Here is a 25619-nt window from a genome sequence, read left to right as displayed (position 1 = left end):
GAACTTGACTTCAATCACTTGCCTAACAGGGTCCTATACTGTCACCATTATTGATTCCGAGAATACCACCAGTGAAAAATAGGAAAATATTGGAAGTGATGGAACTAACTTCATTTCGATAACTAAGATAAAGAAGTGCAATTTACAAAAACGAGTGCTATTCAAAACTGTCATTTGAGGGCAGTGAACTTCGTTGCTTGGTAGAACAACAAGTTAAGGAATAACGCCTAACAATACAAGAATAAAAGCATAATTTAAATGAATATTGACAAAATATCACTTCAGAAAAACACATTTCATTTTTCTTTGTGTCCATTAAAAACTTTGCTTACATTTGCAAATTATAGTTTAGTGTAAAGTTACTGATTCTGCAATAAATGAAACATTAAGAACTTTCCAGAAATAAATTACTATAAGAGAAAACAAGTGATTGTGAATATTTGCATTTCTGAAATCAGTAACAGCATCACAGTGAGTAACACAAAGCTATTCATTAAGCGAACTGCTTTGCAAACAATTAACTTTCACGTACATGTGTTCAGTACAAATTATTATGCTGGTTTTCTGATTAACTTTAATACATGGTATTACTGCGATTTTACGTCTGGACTCGAGTCAGTGTTTTTAGTTCTGTTCTCATCTGATACAATGCAGTTATTAGTTCCTAATTGCACACTGTAAACCGTTTTTCATACAGCACTTATGGCTTTAAATGTCAGCTTCATGATGACATGCCCATCTAGTCGTTAATGTCTATAGTTATAGTCAAATTTGCACTGAAGTGAGACAATATGGGAAATTCGAAAAAGTTTGCAATGAAAAATAGGAGTCGCTATGATTTTGCATTTGGCCCATATTATTACCTGATATTTTGAATTTTTCGTTAGACTGGGGTGGAAGTCTGTCTGTCACCAGTCTCGAGAAAATTTATCTGATGTAACACACTCATTGCGATCGTGCCACGCCAACGATTAAGTGCCAACGATGAAGTCAGAATGAAGTATCGACAACATTCCTCATGTTTCATTAACGGTTCGAGACATCGAAATGAGATTATGGCAAATGATAGCACACATAGTGGAGGGTATTTTGCCATATGGTTATTATGAGAAACTTAGCTACCCTGTTATTCGCTAACTACAGACTCTGTAGACGAAAGTATGTAATTTATAAGAGCCATCAATAGCTGCTGAAACGAAAAATTTTGTATTTTTGGAACAATATAAGTGAAGACATTACACGTTTGTTTTTTGTACTGAGGATGTGCTTTTTCATAAACTATTGACCTTATGTTTCCTCAGTTCCTCACTTAAGAAAATTAATGAATCTTTCTTTCAGAATTCTGTCGCAGATGCGTCTGCACAAAACGTTGGTGAGGTGACGTTGTGTAAACTCCGCTTTGTTTTCGCAAAAGAAGAAAATTTTAACGTGGCTACATGAGAAATGCAGTTTTTACTCAAAATTTTCCATTCAAGATGTTTCTCTGTTAAGTTACAAATGGTTAACAAGCCAGGAGAAAATAAATCGCTACTTTTGTTGCATTTTCAGTAGAATTCTTTCTAGATACTAACCAAAACAGTGGTGACAATAGATCTTTTTGAATGGTCACCATGCAAACATGGGCGTGTAGGTACTCCACTTAATATTTTTTAAAAATGTGAGTGGAGGCTTCAGTTTAGAGCTGTACCTCCCCTCCAGCACTTGGCGTTTCCCCTGGAGTGCCTACCCGCAACCCCCACCACCACCACTCCCCCTGCCGACTGCACATCTACTGGTCACGTTATTCTGCATGCACTTTTGTCCTCCGTGTGTGTTTGTTTGTTTGTTTGTTTGTTTGTTTGTGTGTGTGTGACATATGTGTACAAGAGCGCATTTGGTGGCAAAAAGTTATCTTTGAATAAAACTCTTGAGTAGCGATGGCTGAAGGCTCCCATTGTACTTTGTCAGCTTCATTCTGCCAGCTACCTTTTCAAAGCGGGCGTAGGAATGGACAGAACTTTAGGAACGCCAGTTGCTCTTGGAGCAGGAAACATCTCCCAACAGTCGCACAAATCGGTAATTATCAACAGTATGACTCTAGGAGGCAACAGAAACAGCTGCAGTAAAGATAGAAAAAAAGAGACTGATTAAATAACTAAAGGATAACGTTCTATGAGTTGGAGGGTGGACTATCAGATGTCTGAATGTGGCGCGGAAGCTACAAAATCTGAAAAGGAAAATATAAAAGGTCAGTCTAGATGCAGTGGACGCCAGTGAAGTGAAATGGAAAGATGAAAAACTTCTGGTCAGAGGAAATTATTCAAAATAATTACAGTAGTAGAAATTGGTTTGTCAGCGGCAGTATCGTCATGAAGAGGAAGATATGAGAGACAGTGACTTACTGTGAACAATTTATTGATAGGATTATTCTCATCGTAATCGACAGCAAATCAACGTCACCAACTTGATGACGTCACAGGCGGAAGATGAAGAGGAAGAAAAAGTATATGCCAATCCTGACAATCCTGATTTAGTGTGTAAAGGGATATGAATATCCAGTAATCATAGGTGTTTGGAACGACGTGATAGGGGAAGGAACACGGGCTTGATAGTCGAAATGAGAGAATACACTATTCAATAATCACAAATGAAGGAGGTATACATGGAAATGGCCTGAAGACTCGGGAAGATTCTAGTTGGGTTATCTCACGATGAGACGGAGTTTCAAAAGTCAGATTTTAGATTATAAGCCCTACTCAAGACTGCTCAGATCACAGTTTAGCAATGATGAAGAATGAACAGAATAGTCACGAAAATTCAGTGTGGAAAAGTGGGACACTGCAGTATTAAGGAATGATTAAGTGCGTTTTAAGTTATCTAAGGCGACAGGTGCTAGGATAATGAATACACCAGGAGGCAGTTCACTGAAGAGGAATGGACCTCTCTGGGACGACTAATCATAGAAGTATGATAGACAAATATAGGCTAAAGGAAGATAAGTGCGAGCAAGTCTTGCTTAACAGAAGAAACACTTCAATTGATCAATGAAAGAAAGAAGTAAGGAAATGTCAAAGAGAAGACAAGAATACAGCAATATGTGATTTATGAGTTCCACTGATGTTCAGAAAAAACAGAACATCTTGAAAGACTAGAGACAGGACGTTCATATTCGAAGGACAAGGATATTAGTATATTCTGCAAAATGATTAGCGTTTCAGTCACCTCGGTTCAGCAAGTGTCCTTGTTGCCTAGTAGGCACAGTGTCACCTAAGCGCGCTGATAACTTGTTCCACGTGTGATGGCATCGGTGCGATGCGTATAAGGCGCAAATGTCGTCCTGTGATATAGCCATCCATGCTGCGTTCACCTGGTTCCAAAGTTCATCTTTGATGGTTGGCATTGGGTCACGGGACTGCACCATTGTTTCACACTATCCCACTCATTTTCGTTTGGCGATAAGTCTGGTGATCTGTCGCGTCAGAGCAACAGGCTGACATCCTGTGACACCAAGAAGGCATGTGTTCATACGGCAATGTGTTCGCGCATTGTCTTGCTGAAAAATGGCGTTTGGGGTGTTGTGCAGAAAGGGTATGGCTACAGGTCACATGATGTCATTCACGTAGTTCACACTGGTCATAGCGCCCCGGACACGCACCAGCTGTGATTTGTGGTTGTACCCAATAGCATCCCACACCATAAGGACTTGAGTTGGCGCTGCATGTCTTGTGCGAACACAAGTCAATTCACGTAAATTCCAGGGAGGAGAGCGATGAGCTCTGACTCTACGTTCACTCATGTCACAGATGTTTTCGATCGGGTTCAGATCAGGCGAGTTGTGGGGCCAGCACATCAACTGGAACTCCTTGAACCACTCCATTACACTCCTGACCTTGTGATGTGGCGCATTATCTTCTCGAAAAATGCCACTGCCATCGGAAAACATGATAGTCATAAAGGGGTGTACGTGATCTGCAAGGTGCACATGATCTACAACCAGTGTACGATACTCCTTGGCCGTCATGCTGCCTTGCTCGAGCTCAACTGGACCTATTGATGCCCACGTGAAAGTTCTCCAGAGCATAATGGAGCTGTCACCAGCTTGTCTCCGTCCCACAGAACAGGTGTCTTCAACAACAGACAAGTCGTACAGTTTCCGAAATGTTCGTGCCGAGCCTCTGGTCCATCACCATCTGCCCTTGGTCAAACTTAGATGTCGGAGGTCGAAGGCTGGGAAGACTGGTAAAACAGGGAAGGCGACGAACTATGGCAGCACTATCACCAACGTTAATGCTGGTCAGAGTACAACTGTGTCTGAACCCTTGGTGAACCTAACACACTTAATGATGACTCATGCATATGGCAATGTTAACACCACGACATCGGCAGCTAAGACTGAAATCTCCACTAGACGTTGGCGCAGTGGCAGAGCGTTGGATGGTCTGACGAATCCCAATATTTTGTATTGCCAATGGAAGGGCGTGAATCCGTCGTCTTCCAGGGCAGCAGCTCCTTCACATTGTTCTGTGGGACGGAGACAAGATGGTGACGGATCCATTATGCTCTGGGGAACATTCACGTGGGCATCAACGGGTCCAGTTGAGCTCGAGCAAGGCAGCATGACGGCCAAGGAGTATTGTACACTGGTTGTAGATCACGTACACCTTGTAGATCACGTACACCTTGTAGATCACGTACATCCCTTCATGACGATCATGTTTTCCGACGGCAGTGGCATTTTTCGACAACATAATGCGCCATCACAAGGTTAGGCGTGTAGTGGAGTGGTTCGAGGGGTTCAAGTTGGGCCCCCCAACTCGCCAGATGCAAACCCCATCGAAAACGTATGTGAGATGATTGAACGTAGAATCATAGCTCACAGCTCTCCTCCCTAGAATTCAAGGGAATTAGTGACTTGTGCAGATGTGGTGACAGCTGCTTCCAGCGACCTACCAAGGCCTCATTCCTTCCATGCCAACACGCGTCGCCGCTGTTATTCGTGCCAAAGGTGGACATATCGGCTATTACGGAGGTGGTCATAATGTTCTGACTGATCAGTGTTTGTGGGTCTTACCTAATGAGATAACAATAAAGAGATCCAAAGTAGCTTCGAAATGGTATACGAGGGCTATGCCAAAAGTTTTAGCAGCCCGCAAACCGTAAGGCGGAGGACAATGGGGTTGTTTTCATTCGAAAGAGCGATGTTTTTCGACCTTGGGACGTGCGCGTGTAGCCCCTGGCTAGCGGTGATCCCCCCACAGCGCGGTAAGAAAGCACAGGCAGTGCTGAGTCAGAGACGGTGCAGGATGGAGCTGTCGCGCCGCGACTTTCGCGCCATGATTTTTTTACGATTATAAAAAGGGTTTAAGTGCCGAAGAATGCCATTCTTCTTTGCTGCGTGTTTATGGTGAAGCTTCCCTTTTCTAGGGCCACAGTTGGAAATTGGTTTGGCGAGTTTTCGAGGGGTCGGCAGTCAATTGAAGATGAACCTAGTCCCGGTCAGCCAGCAACAGCTGTGACTCCTGAAAACATTGATGCTGTGAGGAAAATGATCAAAGAAGATCCACATCTTACATTTTGCGACATTGAAGGAACCCTAAATATTGGATCAACAGCGGCACAGACCATACATAGTCACTTAGGTCTTACTAAGAGATGTGCCCGTTGGGTGCGAGTGGACTGGTGTCGTTTCATCCCCGAAAAATTCAATGGAGGGAAGTCCCAAGACACCTACAATATCTTCACAGGTGATGAAACGTGGGTCTACCATTATGACCCTGAAACGAAGAGACAGTCTTCTGTGTGGTGCTTTCCAGGGGAGGAACCACCCACGAAGTCGGAGCTTTGGAAAAAAGATGGTGGCAACTTTTTTCACAAAGATCATCTCACCTCTGTGACCTTGGACTCACGTCGTACAGTCAATGCTGAATGGTACGTGAACGATTGTCTTCCAAAAGTCATCGCCACATGGAAGTCACAGCATCCAAAGTCCAAGAGTGGGCACCTTGTGCTGCATCACGACAGTGCATCTGCGCACAGGGCTGCCAGAACGATGGACTTTATGGAGAAGGAAAAAGTGCGAGTGTTACCCATCCCCCCTATTCACCTGACCTGGCCCCCTGTGACTTGCTTCTGTTCCCTAAGACTCATCAGACGAAGAGGCCATTGCAGCGTACGAGAGTGCACTAAGTGACATCCCAAAAGAAGCTTGGGCTGACACATTTTCTAAGTGGTTTCAGAGAATGGAAAAATGATACGTGCTAATGGAGAGTATTTTGAAAAGTTGTAAGCGTTTTTTTGCAAACAAATTTTTTTCACTCATTCTGCTGAAAACTTTCGGCATACCCCTCGAAAAATGGTTCAAATGGCTCTGAGCACTATGGGACTCAACATCTAAGGTCATAAGTCCCCTAGAACTTAGAACTACTTAAACCTAACTAACCTAAGGACATCACACACACCCATGCCCGAGGCAGGATTCGAACCTGCGACCGTAGCAGTCCCGCGGTTCCGGACTGCAGCGCCAGAACCGCTAGACCACCGCGGCCGGCATAGCCCTCGTGAAAATGGCCTGTTACATTTCACTCTACAGCGCGTTTATCTTTATCTACAGTAGAACTGATCGTTATGTAACAGATCCTCTGGTTTTTCTTCAACGTAAGTATCCTGTCACACGGCCACACTGTGACGCAAAGCAGGAACAAGTAGAGAACTACATTAAAACGAGCAGCAAGATTGATGAGCCAAAAAAAAAAAAAAAAAAAAAAAAGGAAGACAAGCAGCTTTGTCGCTAGTTGGCACGGGAGAGCAAAGCGTCCGCGAGGCTAATGAACGGCCTGTGGGAGGGAGGAGGGAGGGTGGGAGTGAGTTTACGCACAGAAACAAAGCGTGTCTGTGGCCGGCGCTGGCAGTTCATTGTGGCGGCTGGGCGCGTCAGCTGGCGGCGTGACGGAACCTCCGGCAGGACGCGAATAAACCTCATTTGCAGCCCGCTGCCGGCTTACGTCGCCCCCAACAATACGCCGGCCGCGGGAGCGGCTAATATTAGCGGAGTCTGCGCACGAGCTGGCCTTGCGTCCTGCAGGTGGATTAGGGGAGGGGCAGGGGGGGCGGGCGGGAGGGGGGGGGGGACCGTTTGGTATTACGACATGATTTGACCTCCGGCCGTCCTATTTCGTGTGTTTGTTATGTCTCGGCCGCCGGGGTGCACAAATCCACCCGAATGTAGTTCTCCGGGGATTTTCCTCGTTCATCTTCGAGAACGACCAACAGATGTGGATACACATGTGGCTCGCGTGTTTAATTCTGCCGTTTCTTAGTCAATTGCAGCAGATGGCGCCTTTGAGATCTCTTTTGAGGTGGAAAAGGGATGTGGTTGGTATCTGACGTCATACTATCCGTAAACGCCACTGAAAACATACAGAGCACTGTATCATTTGGGCACTGATTTTGGAACGAGCAGAAATAATATTTTTGAAAAAATAAAAAAAAAACCTTGCTATCCATTAAACGTGATTTACAAGAAACGTGGTGGGTCTAAATGTAGATGACCGAAAGTGATTCGCAAGCTACCATATCCGACTACGCCAATGTGTTGTCTACTTCTTTTCATGGATATTCTCAGCTCGAGGCACGAGTCGTATGTGAACTGTAAGGCCAACATCCCACGCAAATTTCTACGACATAGAGTAGGGCTGAAGTTTAAGATATTAGTGAGAAGAATCAATATACAAAGAAGTGGGGTACGGAAGTACTTAAAGAAATGAAAAGATACGCCTGAAGTTCTCCAAGGCTATAGATACAGCATCAAGGAATAGCTCAGTAGGCAGTACAGTTGAAGAGGAATGGACATCTCTAAAAAGGGCGATCACTGTAGTCGGAAAGAAAAACTTAGGTACAAAGAAAGAATTGCGAAGAAACCATGGGTAACAGAAGAAATACTTCAGTTGATCGATGAAAGATGGAAGTACAAAAATGATCAGGGAAATTCAGAAATATAAAAATACAAGTAGCTGAGGAATAAAGTAATTAGGAAGTGCGGGGAAGCTAAGATGAAATGGTTGTACGAAAAATTAGAAGAAATCGAAAAGGAAATGATTGTTGGAAGGACTGACTCAGCATACAGGAAAGTCAAAATAACTCTCGGTGACATTAAAAGCGGCGGTGGTAGCATTAAGAGGGCAATGGGCATTCCACTGTTAAACTAACGGCAAAATATAATGCTTTTGTGTTTATATCATTGAAAATCAGTTCCTGAATAACTGTAAACCTGTATGGACGCGTGCTGGCTTTCATCGCAGCTCTGTAACATGTGCTCCGTGACATTCCACAATCCCGTAAATGTCGAACAGACTTTTCACGAGAGGTCAACAATCGTTGTTTCACGTCAATCACTTTTTTCTTCCGATTATGGCGGCCGTCCTTCAGCGTGGAAACCCAGCACCGTTCCACTGGTCTCCATCTTGTTCACTAACTTTTGTATGCAGCATTTAGACGGTATATGCTGGTCACCAAACCATTCAACGAACATTTGCTACATGTCTTACTGGAACTAGTAATCCTATAATGTTTTACAAGAAGTATGCACTCTTCGACAGAATAGCGATACATTGTCACTAAACACTGAACGCTGAGCTCCAGACACAGTGACGAATGGAAACAGATTGTTGCGTCAAACGATGTTGCAGAGTGCAGTACTATCACGTTAAATGTCACAAGTTGCACGGTACAATTTCAGCGGAATTGCTATACGTGTTTCTTGAGCCTCTTCCGAGTGGGACTCCCTGTCGTTATTAGGGTATCTACATCTACATGGCTACTCTGCACCTCACACTTGTGTGGTTGGCGGAGGCTTCATCGAACCACCTTCACAATGAGTCTCTCTTATTCCGCTCTCCTGCAACGCGAGGAAAAAACGAACACCTACATCTTCCCGTGCGAACTCTGAATTCCCTTATTTTATTGTGATGCTCGTTTCTCCCTACGTAGGTCGGCGTCAACAAAATATTTTCGCAGTGGGAGAACAAGGTTGGTGATTGAAATTTCGTGCGGAGATCCTGCTGCAATGAAAAATGCCTTTGTTTTAATTATGTCAACCCCAAATTCTGTACCATGTCCGTAACACTCTCTTCCTTATTTCCCCATAATACGAAACGTGCTGACCTTCTCTGAATTGTATCGATGTACTCCGTTAATCCTATCTGATAACGCTCCCACACCACGCAGCAGTACTCATAAAGAGGACGGACAAGTGCAGTGTAGGGCCTCTCTTTAGTAGATCTGTTGCATCTTCCAAGAATTCTGCCTATAAAACGCTGTCTTTGGTTGGCCTTCTCCACAACATTTTCTGGGCATTATTTCCAATTTATATCGTTCGTAACTGTAATTCCTAGGTATTTACTTCAATTTACAGCCTTTATATTAGACTGATTTATCGTGTAACCGAAGTACAGGGCAATTACAAATGATTGAAGCGATTTCATAAATTCACTGTAGCTCCATTCATTGACATATGGTCACGACACACTACAGATACGTAGAAAAACTCAAAGTTTTGTTCAGCTGAAGCCGCACTTCAGGTTTCTGCCGCCAGAGCGCTCGAGAGCGCAGTGAGACAAAATGGCGACAGGAGCCGAGAAAGCGTATGACGTGCTTGAAATGCACTCACATCAGTCAGTCATAACAGTGCAGTGACACTTCAGGACGAAGTTCAACAAAGATCCACCAACTGCTAACTCCATTCGGCGATTGTATGCGCAGTTTGAAGCTTCTGGATGCCTCTGTAAGGGGAAATCAACGGGTCGGCCTGCAGTGAGCGAAGAAACGGTTGAACGCGTGCGGACAAGTTTCACGCGTAGCCCGCGGAAGTCGACGAATAAAGCAAGCAGGGAGCTAAACGTACCACAACCGACGGTTTGGAAAATCTTACGGAAAAGGCTAAAGCAGAAGCCTTACCGTTTACAATTGCTACAAGCCCTGACACCCGATGACCAAGTCAAACGCTTTGAATTTTCGGCGCGGTTGCAACAGCTCATGGAAGAGGATGCGTTCAGTGCGAAACTAGTTTTCAGTGATGAAGCAACATTTTTTCTTAATGATGAAGTGAACAGACACAATGTGCGAATCTGGGCGGTAGAGAATCCTCATGCATTCGTGCAGCAGATTCGCAATTCACCAAAAGTTAACGTGTTTTGTGCAATCTCACAGTTTAAAGTTTACAGCCCCTTTTTCTTCTGCGAAAAAAACGTTACAGGACACGTGTATCTGGACATGCTGGAACATTGGCTCATGCCACAACTGGAGACCGACAGCGCCGACTTCATGTTTCAACAGGATGGTGCTCCACCGCACTTCCATCATGATGTTCGGCATTTCTTAAACAGGAGATTGGAAAACCTATGGATCGGTCGTGGTGAAGATCATGATCAGCAATTCCTGTCATGGCCTCCACGCTCTCCCGACTTAACCCCATGCGATTTCTGTCTGTAGGGTTATGTGAAAGATTCAGTGTTTAAACCTCCTCTACCAAGAAACGTGCCAGAACTGCGAGCTCGCATCAACGATGCTCTCGAACTCATTGATCGGGACATGCTGCGCCGAGTGTGGGAGGAACTTAATTATCGGCTTGATGTCTGCCGAATCACTAAAGGGGCACATATCGAACATTTGTGAATGCCTAAAAAAACTTTTTGTGTTTTTGTATGTGTATGCAAAGCATTGTGAAAATATCTCAAATAATAAAGTTGTTGTAGAGCTGTGAAACCGCTTCAATCATTTGTAATAACCCTGTATAACGGATTCCTTTTAGCACTTACGTGGATGACCTCAGACTATTCATTCATTAGGGTCATTGTCATTTTTCACACTATAAGGATATCTTTTTATCTTAACTGTTTTGCAATTGGTTTAGATCTTCTGATGACTTTACTAGACGATAAACGGCAGCATCGTCTGCAAACAACCTAAGACGGCTGCTCAGATTGTCTCCTAAATCGTTATGTATTTAGGGAACAACAGAGGGCCTGTTACCCTACCTTGGGGAACACCACAAATCAGTTTTGTTTTATTCGATGACTTTCCGTCAGTTACTACGAACTATGACCCCTCTGACAGGAAGTCACGAATCCAGTAATAAAACTGAGACGATATTTCTTAAGCATGTAGTTTGATAACAAACCACTTGTGAGATACGGTGTCAAAAGCCTTCTGGAAATCTAGAAATACTCAATCAATTTGAAATCCTTTGTCGATCTCACTGAACACTTAGCGTGAGTAAAGAGCTAGCTGTGTTTCCCAAGAACGATGCTTTATAGATCCCTGTCCACTATGTATCAACAGACTGTTCTCTTCGAGGTAATTCATAATGTTCGAACAAAATATACAGGGTGATTCAAAAAGAATACCACAACTTTAGGAATTTAAAACTCTGCAACGACAAAAGGCAGAGCTAAGCACTATCTGTCGGCGAATTAAGGGAGCTATAAAGTTTCATTTAGTTGTACATTTGTTCGCTTGAGGCGCTGTTGACTAGGCGTCAGCGTCAGTTGATGCAAAGATTGTGTTTAGTGATGAAGCAACTTTCCACACTAACGGGAAAGTCAACCATCACAATGTCTGTATATGGGGTACTGAGAATCCGCGGGAAACAACTCAGTATGAACGTGACTCGCCTAAGGTGAAAGTTTTCTGTGCCATTTCAGCCAATAAAGTTTTTGGTCCCTTTTTCTTCGAAGGTGCTACTGTAACTGGACTACAGTATCTGGAGATGTTAGAGAATTGGCTGTTCCCTCAGCTCGAACAAGAAGCACAACAATTCATATTTCAGCAGGATGGAGCGCCACCACATTGGCACTTATCTGTCCGTAATTACCTGAACGTCAACTACCCGAGGCGATGGATCGGCCGCCAGGCAGCCCGTGACAGAGCGCTTCATCACTGGCCTCCAAGAAGCCCTGATCTTACCCCCTGCGATTTTTTCTTATGGGGGTATGTTAAGGATATGGTGTTTCGTCCACCTCTCCCAGCCACCATTGATGATTTGAAACGAGAAATAACAGCAGCTATCCAAACTGTTACGCCTGATGTGCTACAGAGAGTGTGGAACGAGTTGGAGTATCGGGTTGATATTGCTCGAGTGTCTGGAGGGGGCCATATTGAACATCTCTGAACTTGTTTTTGAGTGAAAAAAAACCTATTTAAATACTCTTTGTAATGATGTATAAAAGAAGGTTATATTATGTTTCTTTCATTAAATACACATTTTTAAAGTTGTGGTTTTCTTTTTGAATCACCCTGTATATTCTAAAATCCTGCTGCATATCGATTTTAAAGACACGTGCCTGTAGTTTAATGTATTACTTCTACCGCCTTTCTTGAATATTGGTGTGACCTGTGCGACTTTCCTGTCTTTAAGTACGGATCTTTCATCGATCGAGCGGTTGTATATGACCGTTAACTATGGCGCTATTGCATCAGCATACTCTGAAAGGAACGTAACTGTTATACAATCTGGGCCGGAAGACTTGTTTTTATGAAGTTTACTCCGAGGATATCTACGTCTAAGTTACTCGTCTTTTCAGCTGTTTTTGATTTGAATTCTGAAATACTTACTTCGTCTTCTTTAGTGACAGAATTTCGGAAGGCTGTGTTTAGTAACTCTGCTTTGGCAGCACTGTCGTCTAAAACATTTCCACTGCTATCGCGCAGAGAAGGCATTGATTGTATCTTGCCGCTAGCATACTTTACATACGACCAGAATCTCTTTGGATTTTTTGCCAAGTTTCGAGACAAAGTTTCGTTGTGGAAACTATCATAAGCATCTCGCATTGAAGTCCGCGCTAAATTTCGAGCTTTTGTAGAAGATCGCCAATCTTGGGGGGTTTTGAGTTAGCTTAAATTCGGCATGCCTTTTTCGTCGTTTCAGCAACAGTATTTTGACCTTTTTTATATACCATGGGGGATCAGCTCCGTCGTTCGTTAATTTATTCGTATAAATATCTCAATTGTTGTCGATACTATTTCTTTAAATTCAAGCCAGATCTGGTCTACAATTACATTGTTAATTTGGAAGAAGCGGAGATTCTCTCTCAGGAAGGCGTCAAGCGAATTTTTATCTGTTTTTTGAATAGATATATTTTTCGTTTCTTTTTGGTGGGTTTGGGAGCTACGGTATAGTCTCGTTACGACAACCCTCTGTTCACTAATCCCTGTATCCGTCCTGATGTCCGTTATTAGCTCAGGTTTATTTGTTGCTACGAGGACAAGTGCGTTTTCACACCGTTTATATTCGAGTGGATTCATGAACTAACCGCCCGAAATAGTTTTCTCTCAGACAGACAGAACTTATCCAGACCCCATTCCGTCCCTATTTATGTGCAATTTCTTTAATTTTAATCTGCAGTTCATAGCCAATAAATACTGACCGCACTTCTATACCCAGAATTGTTTTGCGGTTAGAGATCTGATTTATAGACCTCTCTTTACCATTGTTATGTAATGTAGTTGAATCCTTTCGGTGTCTGCAGGTCTCTTCCACGTAAACATGCTTGCAGTCATTTCGTCTCTGCGCGAATATTGTGGGTCTCGGCTTTATGTATATCTTGGTTCACTGTGAGGGGAACTGATTACTAGAAGCTGCGCTGAGATATCGAGTTGCCACTCGCCGTTTACTGCTGACAGTGGACCACAAACAACAGACACGTACAGTGTAAACCAGAGGCACCAGTGGCACTGAGTGGCATTCAGCATTAAACCGTGATGAGTCTTGTGTGTTTGTGGTTCGACCCCGTCTCTACAGAGGACCTGCGAAAAGGACACACCCCTCAAACTCCTGGAATCATGTCTGAGGAGTTACTGGATATGACTTCAAGACTGTAATTGTTGAAGGAAGGTAAATGCTCACGTGAATGATTCCTTGAGGAATGTGTGGATCTTTGACAGGTCCTCTGGTTACCTGATATATCAACCACAGAGAATGTCTAGGAAGACGAATACTTGTATACCAATGTCTAGCCAGCAATGTTCATGAACTAACGCAGCATTTGTTTCATATTGATAATGATGATGGCCATAAGTTTCAACTGGAATGAAAGGTCAGTCATTTACGAGGTGTGTGAGGAAAGTAATGAGACTCTCTATGCTGCGAGCGCTCTCTCAACGCTGAATTATTCTACTTGTGTAGATCGTTGTGTTCATCCCTTCTAGATGCTCAGTCCGACTTCCAGATTTTGAAAGCGCCGTTAGTGAAGTTGTGTTTTTGTTTTGTGTTTCGAAGATGGGACAGTGGAATTCAGAGCAATGTTAGCCATCAAGTTTTGTGTTAAGCTTGGGAAATTCGCAAGTGTGACATTTGAAAACTTGAAAGAGGTCTATGGGGAACATACCTTACCAAGAGCAGAAGTTTATCGCTGGCCCAAATCATTTTTGTAAGACCGAGACCATGTTGAAGATGAACGGAAATCTTCAGCTTCAAAAACTGACTAATACGTCGAACGGGTACGCCCTCTTGTGGGATCGGACCGACGTTTAACAATAAGGATTATGGGCTGCTTGTTACGACACTTTCACCGTACTCAAATTTTGATGGAAATTTTACACATGCGAAAAGTTTGTGCCAAAATGCTGGCGAAAAACATCGCAACTGAGCGGAAGGACAATCGAATAATCGTGTGCGTTGATCTTCTCGAGAGTAATGCCAGTGACCACGAATGGTTCAGTCGCGTGATTACAGACGACGAATCCTGGATTTTTTGTACGATCCTGATTCAAAGCGGTAAAGTAAGGAATGGCACACTGAGACATCTCCTCGACTGAAAAAAGCTCGAATGAGCAAATCAGGGCACAAAACAATGCTGATTTACTTTTTTGGCAGTATGTGTACAGTGCGTAAAGAATTTGTATTTGTCAATCAAGTGTTGTACAAAGATGTACTTAAAAGGCTCAGAAAAAGGGTGAATCGAGAGAGACCAGACATCGCAGGCAAGTGGACACTGCACCAGGACAACGCTCCATGTCACACGGCCACTTGCATCACGGAATTTTTCACCTCAAAAAGCATTCCTGTTGTTCCAAAGTCCTCACAACACAGGTGATCTGAGTTCTTGCGATTTTTTTCTTTTACAGACATTGAAAAAAGTCTTAGAAGGACTTCATTTTGGATTCCTTTGGGACTCTGAAGAATATTCAGAAGAGCTCGACCGATACATTAAAGGCCCTGCCAGTTGAAACCTTTCAGCGCTACTACCAAGATTGGGAACAACGACTCCACCGGTATATACCTACTACTTTGAGGGGGAAAATATTGTTGTTTGAAAAGAAAAAAAACTTTGGTAGATAAAAAAATCAGTCTCATTACTTTTCTCACACACCTCGCAACATTAGTTAAATATTCGGTAAATATGGGACTGGTGATTAACAGTTAACACTTTCTTTTCGCATCACGTATTATATACAAGCACTAATGGTTAGCTTGTGTAGATGTGCGTTTTCGCGGCTCATTCCGGTCTGAACTACAGCACAGGAGGAACAAATTTTTCAGAACATCTGCGATTTCCGTTTGTCTTCCTGTATGTACCTCCGTGTTAGATTTTTTATGCCTAGGAGACACTGACAAGGTGTGTTAACAGTAGGAATAGAACAGGCGATTCGTCAAGAACACGTTACTAACCAACTGCAGTCAACTGAGGCTATTGGAAGTCTCGCAGCCGAATTAAAGAGCCCGCCAAAACACTGTTGCCATTTACTAACAACATAGTATGCGAAACTTTCTCTACTTTTGCTTTTGTATCTGCCTATCAAAGTTTGTGTTCCTATAGCGTTATAGGCCTACTGTTCGTGGTTAGTAGCAGGTGGTTGCTTCTTAGGGTGTTGGATAAATCTAAACTGTATAAACCGCATTATCATTTACAGACTACTTGCAAAGAAATGTAACTATATCAAAAACAGCTAATTTTTCACCCGCACAGTGTTGCTGTTTCTCGAGTTAGTACCTCTGTCGTTACAAGCATCTAGTGCAGAAGCGGATAAACGGCGGTAATCCACAATGCTAGTGAAGAGGAAAACTGATTCACCTTGTTTAGTGCCGAAGAATCTACGTGTGACGTTCTTTTCTGAAGAATTTCCGTTTCCTACAGGTTACTTCTAATAAAAACTTTGTGAGCTCTTTATCGGTCCACGCCGACACGCTGTCTGTAGGAATGCAATGATAAGTTATCTCGAATGCGTTCTGGTGGAAACCCCACTGTTGTAAGAAATGTCCGAGAACATAAAGTAGTTACTGAGCATCCGCCATTTCAGCTGAAGCTCGGGTGATCTTCGTCACGTTTTTATAACGTAGGCTGTGGAGGATTGCTCATCTACTTGCTTAACTCCGCGAGATATGTTTTTAGCGTTACCTTTATCGCAGCCGCGTCAGCCCTGTGGGCACAAGTACGTGAGGACTCTGAGCAACATTTCTCATGAGAAACTGGCTGAATTGCGACTCCTCGAAGCATCAGAGTTCTTCAGTAACTGGTAACTGAGCATTCTCGTTTCCAATTAAATTTTTATTCCTACAACGATTCAGTTAGGAATCATTCTCAAATGTTAGTAGGAAGCGAAATGTGCTAGATTATGCTTATCCATTACGGATATTTTAGAACCGTGCTTAAAATCCCAATGGACACAAGTGGAAAAAAAACAGAAATTATTGAATCAATTGCCTCCAGCAATGGGCACAACCCTACAATAATAGATAAACTAATCCATACAGCAAAATTAAATCAACCAACTGTTGAACAACCACTCACAAACAAGAAGACCTCATTTATAAGCCTGCCTTTCATAGGGAAGATTTCTCACCAAATCGCCAACCTCTTCAAGACATACAACATAAAAAAACTTTCTTTACCAACAACAAAATACAAAATAAAATCATACACAGCACCAAAACCACTATACAACAGTATCAAAAGTCAGGTGTGTACAAGGTCATTTGCAACTCATGTCCAAGCTTCTACATTGGACAAACTGGTAGAAGCTTCACAACAAGATTTAAACAACACATAGATGCACTCCGTCTTAACAACCTTAATAAATCCAGCTTTGCCTCACATCTTGCAATCATTCTGCAAACAACATAGAACAGAATGTCCTAATACTCAATTTTGCCAACAAAGGCACAATACTTGACCTTCTTGAAGAAATTGAAATATTTATCTACACAAATACAGCACTACCTACTCAATGATCAAATTGAACTGAGAAACAAATTTTTCCTTCGGAACTTTGAAGATCTACTAGTTCAAAAGAAGTAACCTCTCCACGAAGCCTACACCGTCTCGCCTTCCCCCCCCCCCCACCCCCCAACGCCTTCCCCCTCCCTATCCTTACAGTCTAACTACACTGTCGCCAATGTAAAATCTTACCACAGAATAAAACCTATACGATATTTCTAAATGTTAAAGCCCTCTACTGTTAACATAAATCAGTACTTTTATACATATTACTTCTAGCTGGAACAAACAGAAGCTGCTTTTACCAGTATTCCAGATCACTTTAATGTAAGAATAAAAATAAGTCAACAGTTAAAGATCTATCGATATTTTTTTTTAAATATAAAGAATACAGCCATTCAAACTGCTTTAGTCCATTACAATCACTATAACTTTTATACATATATCTTTAGCTAAATAAACAAATCTACTCTTGCTAATACCCCAGATCGTGTTAACATAACAACAGAAATAAAGTCAAAAGTTCATCTGAAGGTTTGTTTTTAATTTAAATTTAAATACAAAGGTCCTAGTCATGCAGACAGCTGCATCTCACAGCAGATACAATAACTCTGTATCATTGATTCAAATGGTTCAAATGGCTCTGAGCACTATGCGACTTAACTTCTGAGGTCATCAGTCGTCTAGAACTTAGAACTAATTAAACCTAACTAACCTAAGGACATCACACACATCCATGCCCGAGGCGTTACAGATCACCATCTATCCCACTTTACAGAGCAGATAAGCCTCCGAACCCCACTTTAAGTGAAGTCGTGAACGTCCAACCATTTAGAGCCTAGTGGTAGTTTCACTACCCTTCTACTGCTTTCCATAGATGGTTACGACAGTAGCACGTGAACGTACGACCAGTTCTGCCGTTTTCCAGATACTTGTTCACATGCTTTGCATAATAATACCCAGGCCTTGTCAAAGTCGATTATCGCAATGGATTTTCCCATTTGCAGCCCATTTCTTCGCTAAGGTGATCCCCCGTCTGTGTCAGCTCCGCTTACATGCATTGTTAGGGCCTCACATGCCTGCAACGCCACCAGGCGGCATCCAGCCTCGCAGTGGGCAGTGACAATAGAGTACTAGCTTATCAGTGTACGTTTTACACGAGCTCACACTTATTGGGTAACTTTTCGGTCAAGACATACAGCAGCATCCCAAGACACTTCAAGAAGTTTTAATTCTAAACAAATCCGTTTGTCATGATGTCAACGTAGATGTTATCAGATTTCCAGTACCACAGAATGCAAAGTCACTTCATGTTTCTGGGACTAGCAAATTTTTACCTGGTTACTCAAATCTGCCACGTCCACTGGCGCAGCTTCTACAGAAGGGGCTCATATTTAGTTAAGTAATGGAATTGGAAGGCCACAACCGTATTTTCAAAGAATTTATTATTCAGACGACCTTCAGGTTCTGCCATTAACCAGATAAGTACTTCCAGTCACTGGCTCAAGTATCGTAAGACACATACAACAAGTATGTGCCGTGGACCACTATATTCTGAATGTGTAGTCACTACCATATTTGGTTCGCCGGCAGAATGCTAAGAAGCGAAGAATAACCTAAAAGTACCCCAACAATCGCTCCACTTACATTCTATTTGAATCCGGAGAATGCATTCTCGCTTGCAGTGGCTACTTCAAGTGTTGCCGTCGGTGCTATTTTGTCACAAGGAACTGGCGATCGAAGTTACCCAATATACATTGATTTCAGATACTTAAACAAAGCGAACTGTATCTACACCAGCAGACAAAATGAGTTTTGTGTTATGGAACATGGTACGGCGTAGCAGCAGTGGTAATACCGGTTCCCTTCAGATCACTGAAGTTAAGCACGGTGGGAATGGTCGGGTGACCGTCTGGGTCTGTCGGACGCTGTTGGCAAGCGAGATGCTCTCAGCCACTGTGAGGACAATTGAGGAGCTGCTTGAGTGAATAGTAGCGGTTCCGGTCTCGAAAACTGACAACGGCTGGGAGAGCGGTGTGCTGACGTCATGACCCTTCATATCCGCATCCAGTAACGCCTTTGGACTGAGGGTGACATGGCATTCGGTCCATTCCGTTGGACCTTCAAAACCTGTTTGGACGGAGAGAGTTTGGTAAACACACCACATGGAGAGAATTAGTTGTAAAGGACCCAAGTTTCCGATTAACAACTACCTAGGGAATACTACCTTGTCGAAGGCAGCTTATGTGCTGGGCGGGCATGCTTTTGAGCCCCGAGGGAGCTGGGGGTCTATGCCACGCGGTGGTAATGTAGCATAACTATGGGAGGATCACCCAAGAGGGGTTGGCTAAAGCGGAGGAGCAAGACGAATCGTGTCGGACAACGTAGGGCGGGTGGCTCTATAGACTAGGTCGTCAACCGCTCTAGGTAACCCAACCCCGAAATGAGGGGCCGGTTCTCCAGGATGCTGGATGAGCGCATAGTCAATACACCTTCCTTATAAATGGGCTGTCATCGCGAATAATTTAACAAGAAATGCTAGACTGCCCTTACGAGACGAATTGGATACACCAGTGCTTAAATTTGTAACGTGGAACGCACGGACACTGTTGCAGATAGCAGGAGCGACGCTGAGATATCTAATGGGAGTTGTTGCATTTCAGGATGTGACTTGAAAGGGAAGGGGTGAGATTCATGAACATAAATTCTCCCTATATTACTTAGGAAAGGATGAAAGACAAGGGGAGCGTGGAGTTCGCTTTATAGTCTCCAGGGACATGCGTAGCTCTGCTATTGCTGTCATTCCACATAATGAAAGAAGATGTACTCTGTGTATCAAAGACAAATTTCGCCTTCTGAATGTATATGCCCCAGCAGAAGAAACAGATGAAGGTATGGTAAGTGTTTTCTATGACCAGCTACGGGAAGCTTGTGATAGAATACCTTGATACGATTCTAAGATAGTCATCGGTGATTATAATATCAAACTGGGCGGAGAAAAGGCCTTCAGAAGCGTGTTTAAAAAGGAAATTCTGCGCGACGAAACTAGTAATAACGGTATCAACAATTTCAAGGCAGTAAGTACCTGTTTCCCAAGGAAACGTATCTACAAATGGAACTAGAAAATACCAGGAACAAATGAAGCAGACCGGGTGGATCATATATTGGTATCTAGGAGGTGACGTGGAAAATGTGCGCACTTTCCGAGGAACTAATTCCGATTCCGGCCATTTTCTAGAAGGAGTCAAAATGAAGTAGTAACTTGCTATGACTGCCAAAGGAAATAGCACCAGAGTAAAGATTTCCCCACCATGTTATAGTTCTGGAGGGAGATTTTAATTTGCCGGATATAGACTGGGAGACCAAACGTTCATAACGGATGGCACGGACAAAGAACCCAGTGAAATTTTTTTAAGTGCTTTATCTGAAAACTACCTTGAGCAGTTAAACCGACTCGTGGCGATAACATATTATACCTTCTGGTGACAAACAGACCCGAACTATTTGAAACAGTTAACGCAGAACAGGGAAGCAGCGATCATAAAGCGATTATTGCATCGATGATTTCAGCCGTAAATAGAAATATTAAAAAAGGTAGGAAGATTATTCTGTTTAGCAAAAGTGACAAAAATCAGATTTCAGAGTACTTGACGGCTCAACACAAAAGTTTTGTCTCAAGTACAGATAGTGTTGAGGATCAGTGGACAAAGTTCAAAACCATCGTACAAAATGGGTTAGATGAGTATGTGCCAAGCAAGATCGTAAGAAACGGAAGAGAGCCACCGTGGTACAACAACCGAGTTAGAAAATTGCTGCGGAAGCAAAGGGAATTCACAGCAAACATAAACATAGCCAAAGCCTTGGAGACAAACAAAAATTACGCGAAGCGAAATGTAGTGTGAGGAGGGCTATGCGAGAGGCGTTCAATGAATTCGGAGGTAAAGTTCTATGCACTGACTTGGCAGAAAATCCTAAGAAATTTTGGTCTTATGTCAAAGCGGTAGGTGGATCAAAACAAAATGTCCAGACACTCTGTGACCAAAATGGTACTGAAACAGAGGATGACAGAATAAAGGCCGAAATACTAAATGTCTTTTTCCGAAGTTGTTTCACAGATGAAGACTGCACTGTAGTTCCTTCTCTAGATTGTCGCACAGATGACAAAATGGTAGATATCGAAAAGACGACAGAGGGATAGAAAAACAATTAAAATCGCTCAAAAGAAGAAAGGCCGCTGGACCTGATGGGATACCAGTTCGATTTCACACAGAGTACGCGAAGGAACTTGCCCCCCTTCTTGCAGTGGTGTACCGTATGTCTCTAGAAGAGCGTAGCGTTCCAAAGGATTGGAAAAGGACACAGGTCATCCCCGTTTTCAAGAAGGGACGTCGAACAGATGTGCAGAACTATAGACCTATATCTCTAACGTCGATCAGTTGTAGAATTTTGGAACACGTATTATGTTAGAGTATAACGACTTTTCTGGAGACTTGAAATCTACTCTGTAGGAATCAGCATGGGTTTCGAAAAAGACGATTGTGTAAAACTCAGCTCGCGCTATTCGTCCACGAGACTCAGAGGGCCATAGACACGGGTTCCCAGGTAGATGCTGTGTTTCTTGACTTCCGCAATGCGTTCGATACAGTTCCCCACAGTCGTTTAATGAACAAAGTAAGAGCATATGGACTATCAGACCAATTGTGTGATTGGATTGAAGCGTTCCTGGATAACAGAACGCAGCATGTCATTCTCAATGGAGAGAAGTCTTCCGAAGTAAGAGTGATTCTAGGTGTGCCGCAGGGGAGTGTCGTAGGACCGTTGCTATTCACAGTATACATAAATGGCCTTGTGGATGACATCGGAAGTTCACTGAGGCTTTCTGCGGATGATGCTGTGGTATATCGAGAGGTTGTAACAATGGAAAATTGTACTGAAATGCAGGAGGATCTGCAGCGAATTGACGCATGGTGCAGGGAATGGTAATTGAATCTCAATGTAGGCAAGTGTAATGTGCTGCGAATACATAGAAAGAAAGATCCCCTATCATTTAGCTACAATATAGCAGCTCAGCAACTGGAAGCAGTTAACCTATTACTGGCCATTGTCCCTTTTTTGGGACGCGTATATTTTACGTTTTTCTGCGTAAGCAAGGGAGCTTTTAGCCTTTATTGTTGCACCTGTAGGTTCAACTAACTGCTATAATGTCTGCAAATGCAAAATAAATAGCTTTGTTCTAAGTACTTCACGTCAGGAAAATTATAAACTTGCCGATTTTTTGTTCTCGCACTCGGCAGCACTGTATGTCTGCTGGTAGTTCCTGGACGACAATGAGCTGTAATTTAGTTGTCTGGGCGTGTTTGTTATGAACACATGGATGTCCATGTAAGATGAAGTATACTTCAGGTTTTCTCAAGTAAGTGCAATATCGATATATTTTATGCGTCCCAATAGTGGGACAATGGCATGTTACACTATCATTTATTGTTGATGTGCCCTATTCTTGTATACACGTATTATACAAAGAAGAATTGCATTTTACGTTCTTTATATCTGCTTTTTTTCATGTTCTATCCGAATTTTAAGGTTCCAACAGGATAAAAACATGCCGTGTGAACTTACACTTGAAGAAATTCTAGCAGAACTAGCGAACCATCAAGAGAGTGACGATGAAGATGATGACGTAGAATTGGCGATTGTTCCACCCGATGCAGATGTAATAACAGATGAAGAAGACTTTGACAAAAATGTATTGAGCAATGAGTCTGTCTTACAAGATGTAGCCGGTACTTTAGAGAGAAGCTCTCACTTTTGGATGTCCGACAGAGAATAGTGATGTTTTACCTATCAAAGAAAACAGCATCAGTACCAAAACGCAGAGGACCACAAGGAAGAAAATTGATGGGAGGACGGGTGAGCACAGATGTACGACTAGATCCAGGAAATCATTTCATTGTGTCAAGTAAAACACAGAAGAGACTAAAACACAGAAGAGATGTGGTTACTGCAAGAAAAAAACAACAAAAATTTGTGATAGGTGCAATGTTGGTGTACACGACAAATGTTTTGCTTCATTTCATACTGAATAGACATTCAATAATATTAAAACATTCTTTATTTATTGTTTGTGTTGCTTCTTACAATATTATGCATGGAGAATAAGGTTGTGAATTTGGATAGCGCATTTGGCCAATGTCCCAAAAATGGGACGGTCTGTAGTATTTGTTCAAATAAACCGAAAATTTGCAAAACAACTTTTTATTCAATTAATCACTCAATGTAACGTATTTATGTATAAAAGTTTTCAAAAAATGATCCGATAGAGTTTTGGCCAGTAATGGGTTAATTCCATAAATTGTCTGGGAGTACGCATTAGGAGTGATTTAAAATGGAATGATCGTATAAAGTTGATCGTCGGTAAAGCAGATGCCAGACTGAGATTCATTGGAAGAATCCTATGGAAATGCAATCCGAAAACAAAGGAAGTAGGTTACAGTACGCTTGTTCGCCCACTGCTTGAATAATGCTCAGCAGTGTGGGATCCGTACCAGATAGGGTTGACAGAAAAGATAAAGAAGATCCAACGGAGAGCAGCGCGCTTCGTTACAGGATCATTTAGCAATCGCGAAAGCGTTACTGAGTTGATAGATAAACTCCAGTGGAAGACTGCAGGAGAGACGCTCAGAAGCTCGGTGCACGCTTTTGTTGAAGTTTCGAGAACATATCTTTTACCGAGGAGTCAAGCAGTATATTGCTCCCTCCTACGTATATCTCGCGAAGAGACCATGAGGATAAAATCAGAGAGATTAGAGCCCACACAGAGGCATACCAACAATCCTTCTTTCCACGAACAATACGAGACTGGAATAGAAGGGAGAACCGATAGAGGTACTCAAGGTAACCTCCGCCACACACCGTCCGGTGGCTTGCGGAGTATGGATGTAGATGTAGAACTGAAAGACAGGTCCACTGTTCAAGAATATCAGTACAGGTAGACAGGAGTTACAAACAAAAAATGGTGAAGACCTTATAAACAACGGATGGCTATTAAAAATGCTATTTTAATAACAGCACATGAAATACTGAATAAAGGCAGGCTGTGGAACAGACATAGGAAGCACAACAGAAGTGCTTATAGCGAAATAAATGACCAAATGAGGCATTACATAATGAAAAGAGAATATAGACAGCAAGGGTATGCAGAAGGGAAACAAGGCAGGCCATAAAAAGAAACACTGAATATACGGAAGAGCACTACTAAAGGCATTACAGCAGAAAATTTTATAGGAAAATTAAAGAAGGCACGCAAGAATATGGACCGAAAATAAAAGCGTGTAAGGGCAAAGAGGGGAATACTGACAGATAAACAAGATATTCTGGACAGATGGAGAAAATACTTCAACAAAATTCTGTATTAAAATCCTACCAGGAGTGTGCGCCCACTCTATTACATTGCTGATCCAGAGATAGAAAAACTCACATTAGAGGAAGTACGGAACGTAGCGCAGTTTCTAAAAATCTACAAAAGACCAGGAACTGATGGAGTATCAGCAAAACTTGAAAAATGAGGGAATTGGTGTCCATAAGCGAATTCACAAACGTGTCAAGTTAACATGCAATCACAAAAGAAACACGGAAGAGTGGACAAGAGGTGTAACTTAATCAACACATAAGAAAGGAGACAATACTTGTTATTATTTTGAATTACCCTGCTGAATGTAACCTATAATATTCTCTCCAGCATTATCTACAACAGGCTAGTTCCACATGCAGAAACGCTTCTGGATACTGGGAGAATATCAGCGTGGATTTCAGTCTAAAAAGTGTACAACAGATCAGATATTCGTGCTCAGACAAATACATGAAAAGGTGTATGAGTATAATATTGAGCTACATAACCTCTATGTAGACTTCAAGTAGACCTTCGTTAGTCTTGATAAAGCAGAAATGCTAAATGATTTGCTACTGCTTGGTATTCCATCTAAATACGTTTTACTTACTGAAGCAACATTAGCTGGTTCGAAGGCTGCAGTGCGAGTGGATGAATAATCGGGAAATTGGTTTAGCATTAGTAAAGGAGTAAGACAAGGAAACGCCCCCTCTACAATGCTTTTCAAATCTGACTGGAAGCAGCCGTTCGAAAGCTTCAAATATCTGGTTACAGAGGCCCAGACTCAACCCAGATATGTGCATATTCTGATGATGTAGCAGTTATTAATAGGAGTTTCGACAGAGAGAACAATAGGTGAGCTGAAAGAAGCCACACTACCTAGAAGCCTTGCTATTAATTAAATGAAGAGCAGTACATGAATTTCACCATGTAGGTAAACTGTCAGCAGCAGGTTTCAGTTATGAATACGTGCAGAACTTTGAATTTCTGGGATCTAATATTCACAGGACAAATTCCATGTCGACTGAAATAGAACTGTGCATCCT

This window comes from Schistocerca cancellata, chromosome 2 (assembly GCF_023864275.1).
Source record: "Schistocerca cancellata isolate TAMUIC-IGC-003103 chromosome 2, iqSchCanc2.1, whole genome shotgun sequence".
NCBI lineage: Eukaryota > Metazoa > Arthropoda > Insecta > Orthoptera > Acrididae > Schistocerca > Schistocerca cancellata.
The sequence above is the reverse complement of the archived record's forward strand: the minus strand, read 5'-3'. Positions refer to the sequence as shown.